The sequence below is a fragment of the Mesoplodon mirus genome (genome assembly GCF_964341445.2).
Source record: "Mesoplodon mirus genome assembly, chromosome: 2".
Classification (NCBI taxonomy): domain Eukaryota; kingdom Metazoa; phylum Chordata; class Mammalia; order Artiodactyla; family Ziphiidae; genus Mesoplodon; species Mesoplodon mirus.
Genome location: NC_138977.1, coordinates 57,407,601 through 57,419,478, shown reverse-complemented (window position 1 = coordinate 57,419,478; position 11,878 = coordinate 57,407,601). Strand labels below are relative to the sequence as shown.

Below are 11,878 nucleotides of genomic sequence, written 5' to 3'. Positions count from 1 at the left end.
GGTGGGGCCAGGGCGGACGTAGGTTCCCCAGCTCCTCCGCGCTCTCTTGTCTGTCACGTGACGGGCGGTTCGCTGACGGGCGGTTCGCTGACGGGCGCTTCGCTGACCGGCGCTTCGCTGACGGGCTTTTTTGCCACACCCAGTTCCACTTCTAGTGGAAGTTTGAGCAGCTGGGAAAGAAGAAAGGAGGAAAGAAAAGGTTCGTGCGGGAGGCCATGTCTGCGGGTGGGTTACTAGGCCGAGGAGTTGAAGGGGCGCTGTTACCCGAGGCCCTGATTCGTTAGGCCTCGCAAGAGACGTGCTCTCTCAATTCGGGAATGAGGCATTCTGCCACCATTCTCGAACTCTACCCAACTTCCTTTCTTTCCCTCAGCTTCTGAGATTTGAGAACTCAGAAGCTTTGTCACCTATGAGGAGACCAAAAAAAAAAAGGGTACTATATCCGTTGCCTCGTAAAGTACACAGATAGTTCCTGAACTATCCGCCCCTTAGCTGTGGAGGACTGAGAAATCACTTGTACCGCCCTGCCATTCCGTGAGGGGTGGAAGGAGTTCCTGAAAAGCGCAATGATGCTGCTCAAAAGTACTCTGTCTTTAACCGCAGTCTAATCACTGTGGTGTAAGCCTAGAGGACGGGACCCTGAATGGAATACTGGGGTTTTTTTTCTTTTTTTTTTTTAACATCTTTATTGGAGTATAATTGCTTTACAGTGGTGTGTTAGGAATACTGTTTTAAGATCTCAAAACTTAGCGTTGAGCCACCGCAGTGCACTCTATACATAACCAAAGCAGAAAAAAATGAGTCTGAACCTACCGGTTTTCCCATCATAACAAAACAGCATCAAGTTTGTGAGGCAGGGTCTTAAAGCGAGTCTCAAATTTAAAAGGCTTAAAATTAGAGTTTGGTCTCTAGCCACAGCAGAATTGAACTAGAAATAACAAAAAGCCAGAAAATCCACAAATGTTTGGAAGGTGAGCAACATAATTCTAAACCTCTATGTCAAAGAAGATTTCAGTGGGAATTTTTATATAGTTTGAACTAAAGGATAATGAAAATACAACATAGAATTGATGGGATGCAGTGAGCAGTGTTCAGAGGGAGATCTGTAGCATTAAATGTATGTATTTGAAAAGAAGAAAGGTTTAAAATCTGCAATTTGTGTTCGCCTCAGGAAGTTAAAAGCATATTTAGCAGGTGGAGGGGAGCAGGGGATACATGGGAATTCTGTACTTGCTATGAACCTAAAACTGCTCTGAAAAATAAAGTCTATTTAAAAAATAAAAAGCGCTCACATATATGGTCAAATGATCTTTGACAAAGGTGCAATGATGACTCAGTGGGGAAAGGACAGCCTCTTCAACAAATGGTGTTGGGAAAACTGGGTATCCATGTGCAAAAGAATGAAGTTGGACCATTATCTTATACCATATACAAAAATTAACTCAAAATGGATTAAAGACTTAAACATCAGACCTAAAACTATAAAACTCCTAGAAGAAAACATAGGGGAAAATCTTCAGGTCATGGCTCTTGGTAATGATTTCTTGTTTATGACACCAAAAGAACAGGCAACAAAAGCAAAGATAGACAAATGGGGCTACATCAAACTTAAAAACTTCCATTGCAGGGGGCACAGGGAACTAAGAGTCCCACATGCCCCACTGTGCGGCCAAAAAAAAAAAAACTTTTGTGCATCACAGGACACAGCAGAGTGAAAAGGCAGCCTATGGAATGGAGAAAATATTTGCAAATCATATATGTGATAAGATACACAGAATAAAGAACTCCTACAACTCAGTAACAAAAAAATCAAACTGATTAAGCAGTCCAACAAGCATATGAAAAGATACTCAGCATCACTAAGCATCAGAGAAGTGCACGTCAAAACCACAAGATGTCAACTCACACTCATTAGGATGGTTAATATTTGGAAAAAAAAAAGTGTAGGTGAAGATGTGGAGAAATCAGAACCCTTATGCACTGTTGGTGAGATTGCAAAATGGTACAGCCCCTGTGGAAAACAGTATGGAGTTTCTTCAAAAAAGTAAGAATAGGACTACCATATGATAATAGCAATCCCAGTTCTGGGTGAATATCCAAAAGAATTGAGAGTAGGATCTCAAAGAGGTATTTGCATACTCACATTCACAGCACGTATGAACGTTCCTGTTCATTCATAATAGTCAAGAGATAGAAGCAACATAAATGTTCACGGACAGATGAATTTTAATCTTTTTTTTTTTTTTTTTTTTTTTTGCTGTACGTGGGCCTCTCACTGTTGTGGCCTCTCCCGTTGCGGAGCACAGTCTCCAGACGCACAGGCTTAGCAGCCATGGCTCACGGGCCCAGCCGTTCCGCAGCATGTGGGATCTTCGCGGACCGGGGCACGAACCCGTGTCCCCTGCATCGGCAGGCGGACTCTCAACCACTGCGCCACCAGGGAAGCCCGAATTTTAATCTTTAAAAGGAGGAAAATCCTGTCATATGCTACAACATAGATGAAACTTAAGGACATTATGCTAAGTAAAATAAACCTGTCACAGGACTTCCCTGGTGGCCCAGAGGTTAGGACTCCACACTTCCACTGCAGGGCACATGAGTTTGATACCTGGTCAGGGAACAAAGATCCTCCATGCCTCACGGCACGGGCAAAAAAAGAGAAATAAACCAGTCACAAAAAGACAAATACTGTATGATTCTACTTATATGAGTTACCTAAAGTAGTCAAATTCATAAAACAGAAAATAGGATGCCGGTTACTAGAGATTTGAAGGGAGAAGAAAGGGGAGTTGCTGAAACAGAGTTTCAGATTGCAAGATGAAAACGTTCTGGAGGTCTGTTTTACAACACTGTGAAAATAGTTAACACTACTGAACTGTATACTTAAAAATGGTTAAAATGGTATATTTTATGTGTTTTGTTACCCCCCCCCACAAAAGCAAATTACACTCTAAGAAAGTAGAAGGAAGGAAAACAAAAAAATCCTAAAGTTTATAAAGCAGAAATTTCTGTGAAAACAGTGATCTGTGGATTAGCCCTACACTATGGTTAAATGTGCTTTTTGTGTGTACGTGGGACAACATCTTTATACATGTTTTAAAGTTTATCTCTATTATTGCTGATGCTCAGGTCAGCATTATAATGTATAGATAAAATATATAAAAATAAGAAATCACTGTGTTCTTTACGTGAAACTAATACTGTAAGTCAGTTGTACTTCAATAAACAGGAAAAAGTGGAAATACTTTTCCATTTTTCACTAGGATGTTTGTCTTATTATTGAGTTTATTAAATATTTTGGATACAAGTTCTGTATCAGATATATTAATTGCAAATATTTTCTCCCAGTGTGTAGCTTCACTATTTATTCTCTTAATAATGTTTTTGGATGACCTGAGAATTTTGACTTTTACATTTAGGCATGTGATTCATCTTGAATTAAATTTTGCAAATAATGTGAGGTAAGATTTGAGGGCTTATTTTTGTCCACATGGTTCCAGCACCATTTGTTGAAAATAATTTCCTTTCCCCATTAAATTGCTTTGGTGCCTTTGTCAAAAATCTATTGACTATATAATTATGGATTTATTTCTGGACTTTTAATTCTGTCTCATTGATCTGTTTGTCTGTCTTTATACAAACCACATTGTCATGATTACTATAGATTTATAGTAAGCCTTGAAAGTAAGGAAGTGTAGTTACTCCAAATTAGTTCTTTTTCAAGAATGTTTTGGTTCTAAGATTTTTGTGTTTCCATATAAATTTTTTAATTGTTAATCCACTTTTTTTTAAGCTGCTGTGATCTTTATTGGAATTGATTGAGCTCTATTTGAGGAAAATTGACATCTTAACAATACTGAGCTTTGCAATCCATGAACGTGGTGTATTTCTCTATTTATTAAGGTCTTTTTAAATTTCTCTCAGCAATGCTTTGTAATTTTCAGTGTAGAGAGCTTACACATCTTTTGTTAAATTTATTCCTAAGCATTTATATTTTTAATAATATTGTAAATGGAATTTTAAAATTTCATTTTCCAATTGTTCAATGCTTGAGTGTGTGTGTGTGTGAGAGAGAGAGAGAGAGATTGCTTTTCTATGTTGACTTTATAACTTACAACCTTGTTAAATTTCTTTGATAATGTCCTCCCTTCTCTTTTCTCTCCTCTTTTCCTGAGTCTTCTATTAGTCATATTGGGCTTCCTGATTGATTTTGTCATTGTCTTACTTTTTCTTTCTTATTTTCCATCTATTTGTCTTTTGGTTCTCCTTTCTAGGTGATTTTCCCTGATTTTATGTTCCAGCTCTTAGAACTTTTTTTTATTACTATGTTATGGTAGACAGCTTTTAAGATGCTCCCCAACGATCCATATGTCTGTGTAAGTCCCTTCTCAAATTCTATCAAGGTTGGTCTGTATGACCAACAGAGTAAGGTGGAAGTGATGATGTATGACTTCTAAGCCTGCTTCTGACTTGCTCTTTTCTGGATCAATTACTCTGAGAGAAGTCAGCAGTCATGTCATGTAATCCAATGGAGAGGCCCATGTAATGAGCTGAGGCCTCCTGTAAACAGCCAGCACTAACTTGCCAGCCAGGTGTTTGAGCCATCTTAGAAAGGTGACCCTCCCACCCCAGTCAAATCTTCAGATGACTGCAGCCCCAGCTAACATTCTAACTGCAATCTTATGAGGGACCCCCCCCCAACCACCTAGATAATCCACTTCCAAATTTCTGATCCATAGAAACTATGAAATAATACATGTTATTTTTTAAAATTTATTTTATTGCAGTATAGTTAATTTACAAGTTGTGTTCATTTCTGCTGTACAGCAAAGCGATTTAGTTATGCATATATGTATATTCTTTTTCATATTCTTTCCCATTATGGTTTATTACAGGATATTAAATACAGTTCCCTGTGCTATACAGTAGGACCTTGTTGTTTATCCATTCTATACATAATAATTTGCATCTGCTAATCCCAAACTCCCAGTCCATCCCTCCCCTACCCCCAACCTTGACAACCACAAGTCTGTTCTCTATATCTGTGAGTCTCTTTCTGTTTCATAGATAAGTTCATTTGTGTAATATTTTAAATTTGATATATAAGTGATATCATATATTTGTCTTTCTCTGTCTGACTTACTTAGTATGATAATCTCTAGGTCCATCCATGTTGCTGCAAATGGCATTATTTCATTCTTTTTTTAATGGCTGAGTAATATTCCATTTATATATGTACCACATCTTTTTTATCCATTCCTCTGTCGATGGACATTTAGGTTGTTTCCATGTCTTGGCTATTGTGAATAGTGCTGCTATGAACATAGGGGTGCATGTATCTTTTGGAATTATAGTTTTTTCTGGATATAAGCCCAGGAATGGGATTGCTGGATCATATAGCAACTCTAGTTGAAATAATACATGTTTATTCTTGTCTTAAGCCACTAAGTTTTGAGGTGATTTATCACACAGCAATAGATAACCATTAGATGCTATTATATTTTTGATTTCCAAGAGCTCTTTCTTATTCTCTGACAGTCCCATTTTAATAGCATGTTGTCCTTGTGAAGATAAAGAAACAAAACATCCAGTAATCAACATATAAACATCTAAAAATGTAGATTTGTGCATAAATCACTGATGTAATTTCCTTTATATCAAATCACATATCAAGTGGCTGAATGATCATGATAGTAAAGTCCCTAGTTCCTATGTACCAATGATAAATGATAAATAATTACTATTCCATTATAAGGTGAGAACATAACTAATAAGACTGTAGTCCACAAATAATCATTGATTTAGTGCAGTGGTTCTCAAGAGGGGCAATGGGCATTTGGCAATGTCTGGAGACACTTTTGATTGTCAAGTCTGGGTGAGTGCTACTAAGATCAGAAATGCTGCTAAGCATCCTACAATGCACAGGACAGCCCCTTACAACAAAGAAATATCCTGTCCAAAATGTCAATAATGACAAGGCTGAGAAACCCTGGTTTAGTATATACCTAAGAAGACAAACAGAATTCTGAAAGATCAATTGTATTAATATTTTAAGCAGTGATTTGAGTGGTAAAATAGACTACGTGCTGAGGGAATGGAGACAAAAAGCTTCTGCAAAATCAATCATCCCTTTCTCTTTGTTGTATTAGCATTTTGTTTATAACTATTATAAATTGGAAAAAAATCTATAATGTAATGTATTAGTTATTTGTTTCCCCCCCTACATCGTGAGTAGTCTTAACTGTTTATTCCTGGTGTCTTGGTCCTTAGTAGGTTTTTGTTGATTGTACAATATGAGAAAAAGTGACTGTGAGTTAGAGAGGTACAAAAAGTACAAACTGAAAGAAGCCCAACCCCTTCCCTTCCTTCAAACTTTATAATTATGGCAAATGATTGATTGATAAATAGAACCCAAAAGGTAAAAGAGTAAGAATGAGAAAGAACATGGGTTATATACTATTTCCCCTATGTGCCTAAGAATATTTACTTCTATCTACCTTCCTTTGTGCCAGGCAAGACTAACATATTACATTCACTCTCACTTGATCCCTGTTAAGGCTCTAAGCTCAAGCACAAAGGCTGTCTGGTGTGTCTTTGTTCCCCCTTTGTATCTTCAATGCCTAGCACAGTACCTGGCCATGCCAGGAATCTTTAAAACAACCTTATGAAGTAGCTATAACACATGTTCATGATTACAAGTTTTTAGGGGCTTTGAGCTAATCGTATCACATGTATTGCCTCATTTAATCTTTACCACAACACTATGGGCAAATATTGTTAACCTGTAGTACAGGTAATGATAACAGCTTGTAAGTTTATTCATCACTCAATGACATTGTTCTAAGCACTTTACATACATTAATTTATTTAATCTCAACAAACCTATAAGATAGTCACTATCATCATCTTCATTTTAAAGAGGAGGAAACTGAGGTACAGAGAGGTTAAATGCGTTAACTCATCTGATGTTACCTAGTTAGTAAGTGACAGCTTTGAACCCAGGTGATCTGGCTTTGGAGGCCACACAATTAACCCCTTCACAACATTGTCCTCCATAGACAATATTAGCAAAATTAAGTAACTTGCTTTAAGTTACAAAGCTAATAAAGAGTGAAATTGGTATTTAAGCCAGGACTTTGAAATTCTAAAGCTCGTACTTTTTTTATTAGTCTAATTACCTCTCTAAAAATAGAAATATTCTACATTTTCTTTGCGGCAAGTTTAAGATCTTTCTTAGTAAAAGTGTCATTTTTTTAAATAAAAATCAGCCTAGACTATCTACCCCTTCTTCAAATGTGTAAAACTTATCACTTAACTAGAAAATGCAAAACAGTATGTATATTTTTCTAAACCATGCCTTATTTTTTCTATGTATTTTTGGGGACCCAAAAGATAGGTCTCATGACAGTAATGTCCTACTGGGCATAAAAACTCGCAAAGTTCCTGTTACATAATCACAGATTTATTAATGGAAGGATTAGGGTATAACTTAACAACTATCACCAGAAGTAAAATGCTATAAAGATAATTCCTATGAGTTGTGTCCTATGAGACGCAGACCCATAGAGGAAATTTATCAGGGAGTGTCCTTCGGATCAATGCCTGTGGAGGATTGGAAGGAAGCAGGATTAGACAGGAATAAACTGAGCTGCAATGGAATCACAATATGCTGTCTTCGTGTGACACCATAGAGAGTTCTGAAGCAGTTGTCCCTTCAGAGTTGTCCCAAGTGGAGCATGAGGTCCGAACCTTTATACCCCCACATAGATGAGTCTTTGGCTGTGAGCCTTCCTGGGAAAGGAGCATGACCTTGGATGATGTGGCTTCTAAATCTTAAGTTGTAGCTATCAGCCAACCTTCCCAGTAGCTGGAGGAATAAGTCCTCCAGTTCTAAAGGGGGAATCTGGGCAACACAGTACAGCACAGCATCCATAATAGTCCACCTTTGTGCCTCTTAGATCCATTTGCTTCATATACATTCTGGAAGCAGCTTTTTCAGGACACTGGAGGGTTCTTAGGGAAAACTTATGAGGGGAGGGTCAGTGGAATGAACTGCAGCTGCTTCTCTTGCAACTGGTAACAAGATATAATCAAAACTCATCAAATTCCTCCTTTGTTATCAATGTAGTTTTCTCTCATCCGTAGCTAACACCGCTACTGGTCTAGATGGCTTAGTTGGAGGATTGACCCAGATCTTCAACCATGAGGATCTGAGCCCCTGGTTACCATGCACTTCTCGGGCCTAACTGCTAACTTTATCCATTTACCATCAAAACTGGGTAAGGAAGTACTAAGAGAAGCCTCAGTAGGTCATCTGGATTTCAAAGATAGTCCTCCCTGTCCCCATTGTATAGCAGCAGCCCTCTCTCCTCCTGATGATCAGGTCCATTTCCCCCACCTAGATGATTACTTCTTATTGACTGTTCATCCCTTGGCACAAAGGGCTTAAAGTGCCTGAATGATGAGAACCATAGCTTAAAGTTCAATAGGATTCTTACTGTGTCCCCTGGTGGAAACATTTCCCCAAGGGTACCATAACATCTAAATCTGCAAAACACAGTTGCAGGGATAGGAAGCACAAATTCCCCAAGTAGGCTTGATGTTAAGTGTGTCCTAGCCTACTTCCACTCCTTGGTTCCTGGGCCCATATATTCTCCACGTATTAAGGGCACAGTACGATATAGAACTTACTGATTTAGCATGTATACTGCATCCTGGCAGTTGGTGTGCCAACCTCCATATATCATATCCAAGCTTGTACCTCAGCTGTGCCTTCGATAGACCCTTCTATCATTCTGTCATGTTGGTGGCACCTAGGATCAACAGTGGATCCCATCGTCATGTGCCACTGCTGAATCTCCTTGCTATAAAGTGGGTCCTTTGGTCTGATGCAATGTTATATATGAAGTTATGTTGGTGGATCAGATATTCTGTAAGCCCTTAGATACTGATGTTGCTGGAGGCCCCGTGGGTAGGAAAGTCAAATACATACCTAGAGTACATGTCTATTCCTGTTAGAACAAATCTCTGGCCCATCCAGAATGGAAGGGGCCTAATATAGTCAACCTGCCACCAAAGTCTCCTTGAAGAATGGTGCCATATCAGTGGCACAGCAGTGAGCTCTGTTGCTAGCATATAGGACATTTGGCAACATCAGTAGCTAAAGTAGCCTTGGTCAGTGGGAACCCATGCATAGTCTCCCTCTCTGCCGTTATGGCTACTCCTCCGTTAGTTCATTGTGCTCTCATTAGGGTAGCCCATGACAGAGGCTGACTAATACCTGCCCGTCATTTAATCTACCTGGTTGTTAGTGCCTCTTCTGTACTGGATGCTTTCTGATTTGGCATTGGCATTTGACACAAAGATTTTCACACTTTGCATCTTCTCTCATTGGCTGATTCATGTGCCTTTACCCCAGACTTCTTACTCCCCAATCTTCCAGTATTTTCTATTTTAGGCCCCTTATCAACTTACCAAAACATTTACCACTACCCATGGAACTGTGTATATCCTAACCTTGGGCTACTTCTCTTTCTACACAGGGTAAATGACCAGGTACGCCACCTGAAGCTCTGCTCATTGGATTTCCTCTCACAGCTATTTTCAAGGCTACCCCTGATTGGCACCTCAGTGCAGCTGCCATCCATTTTTGACTTGAACCTGTATAAGAGGCCAATCCACCTATGAACCCAGCTTGATCTTATGCCTGCTTTGTCAGTCATAAAGAACACTCTCTACCCCCACCATATGGCCATAGTTTTGAGCTGAGGGAGAGATGTCAGTTCATCAGTGGCACATGACATGGGGGCCTGGATGCAGGCTCATGATCCATCGATACAGTGGACCACTGTGATATTCTGTGAGATGTCCAGCTAGTCCAAGTGTCTTCAGATTATATTATGGCAGAGGGTAGAAGATTTAACATAGCCCTGAGAATAGACTAAATGTATACTGTTATCCGTTCCAAGAGAACATAACCTGTTTCTGATTCTCCTTTTTGATAGGGATGGAAATGAAAGCATTTGCCAGCTCAGTTCCTGCCTACCACATACCTGAAGCTGTGTAACTCTGCTCCAGCAAAAGTACTGTATCTGGCATAGCTGCTGCAAGTACAACTACTGCTTCGTTGAATTTGTGATAGTCTACTGTCACCCCCCAGAATCCATCTGGTTTTTGCAAGATCCAGACTGGTCAATTAAATGGAGACACACTGGGGACTAGTATCCCTGCATTCTTCAGGTTTCTAAAGGCACTACTAATCTCTGACATCCCCCCCAGGATGAAATGTTTTTGATTTGTTGGCAGATGGGGGTGGGTAGCTTTAGAAGTCTCTACCTGGTCTTCCCCATTGCAATAGCTCCTATCACACAGGTCAAGAAACCAATGTGGGGTTGTGCTACGAATTATGTCCATTCTAATTACACATTTAGGGACTGGAAAAATGACCACTGTGAGCTGGGTCAATATTCCATTTAATACCTGATCACCTAATGCCCCACTAACAGGGAAGCCATGATGATGCTTTGGATCTCCATGTATCAAAGTTAATTAGACCCTGTAACTGACTGTCTTTGAAATGTCTGAATACTCTCCTTTCCCCAGGATATAGTACCTGAGTTAACGGCCATCAGTTCCTTTGGGTAAGCATTAGAGGAATCAGTGCTATATATACTTAACATGGTGTCACAGGGTCTTACTCCAGAGCACCTAACCTCTCTTTTAGTCAGTGGGTTCCAGGCCTGAAAACTGGCTCAGGTAAGGATACTGGAGCCAACTAAAGGGTTGCAACTTTCAGTCCCACCCCTGACCTCCAGGGAAGGGAGATGGGAGAGGGGCTAGGGATTAAATTCAATTACCAGTGGCCAATGATTTAATCAATCATACCTATGTAATGAAGACTTCAAAAAACCCGCAAAGGACAGGGTTCAGAGAGCTTCTAGGTTGGGGAACCAGAAGCTTCCATGTGCCACCGTGCCAGGCCCCAAACTCCACGAGGACAGAGACTCCTTTGTTCGGGACCTCACCTTGTGTATCTCTTCATCTAGCTGGAGTTACACCCTTTTATAATAAATTGGTGATCAGGTAAGTGAAATGTTTCTCTGAGTTCTGAGAATTGCTCTAGCAAATTAACTGAACCTGAAGAGGTGGTCATTGGAAGCTCCAATTTACAGCCAGTCGGTCAGAAGCACAGGTAACAACCTAGGTTTGCGATTGGCATCTGAAGTGGAGGGAAGCCTTGTGGGACTGAGCCTTTAACCTGTGGAATCTGATGCTAGCTCCAGGTAGATAGTGTCAGAATTGAGTTGAATTGTAGGACACCCAGCTGGTGTCAGAAACTTTCTGGTTGGTGTGGGGAAATTCCTCACCCCTACCCTGCTAACCCCACCCCCTCCAACACACAATGGAACTGGGTGCAGAACTGTTACCAACTATCTTACCTCTGAAGATGCCACTCTATAACTTTGCCCTGCATTCCATTCTGACCTTCCTCATTATGATAATTGTACTACCTGGCTTCTGATGGCTAAACACCTCCACCTGTCCTCTATTATTTTGGGACCCCCTCCCCCATCATTCCCATTGCTATTTGTGAACCCAATTCTGTAACAACATTCAACCATCACCTCTACCCTTTAGAGGAGAGCTACCACTGATAGCTCAGAGATGCTGTCCCTCTTACCAGTGTATTCTTCATGGCTTTGGCCTGCCTTCGGACCAAAGTCATTTGGTAGGTTTTTAGGGCTTACACAAACTGTCCATTCTAGCATGCTAACTTCCTTAAACTTTTTGACCCCTTTTCCACTGCCTGCCATAGTAGTTCTAGCATTTCTACTTAAGAGGAGCTGTCACTTTTTCCAAACTTCTAAGAGCCATTCTA

General features: G+C 40.0%; 1 long non-coding RNA gene across 1 annotated transcript; it reads left to right on the top strand.

Moving 5' to 3' along the window:
* The first annotated feature begins 63 nt into the window (after positions 1–63).
* On the top strand, positions 64–10,595 carry LOC309797864. The gene is made up of 3 exons (XR_014292831.1): positions 64–199; positions 8,146–8,279; positions 9,543–10,595. It is a non-coding gene; the product is annotated as an uncharacterized lncRNA (long non-coding RNA).
* Positions 10,596–11,878: the final 1,283 nt, after the last annotated feature.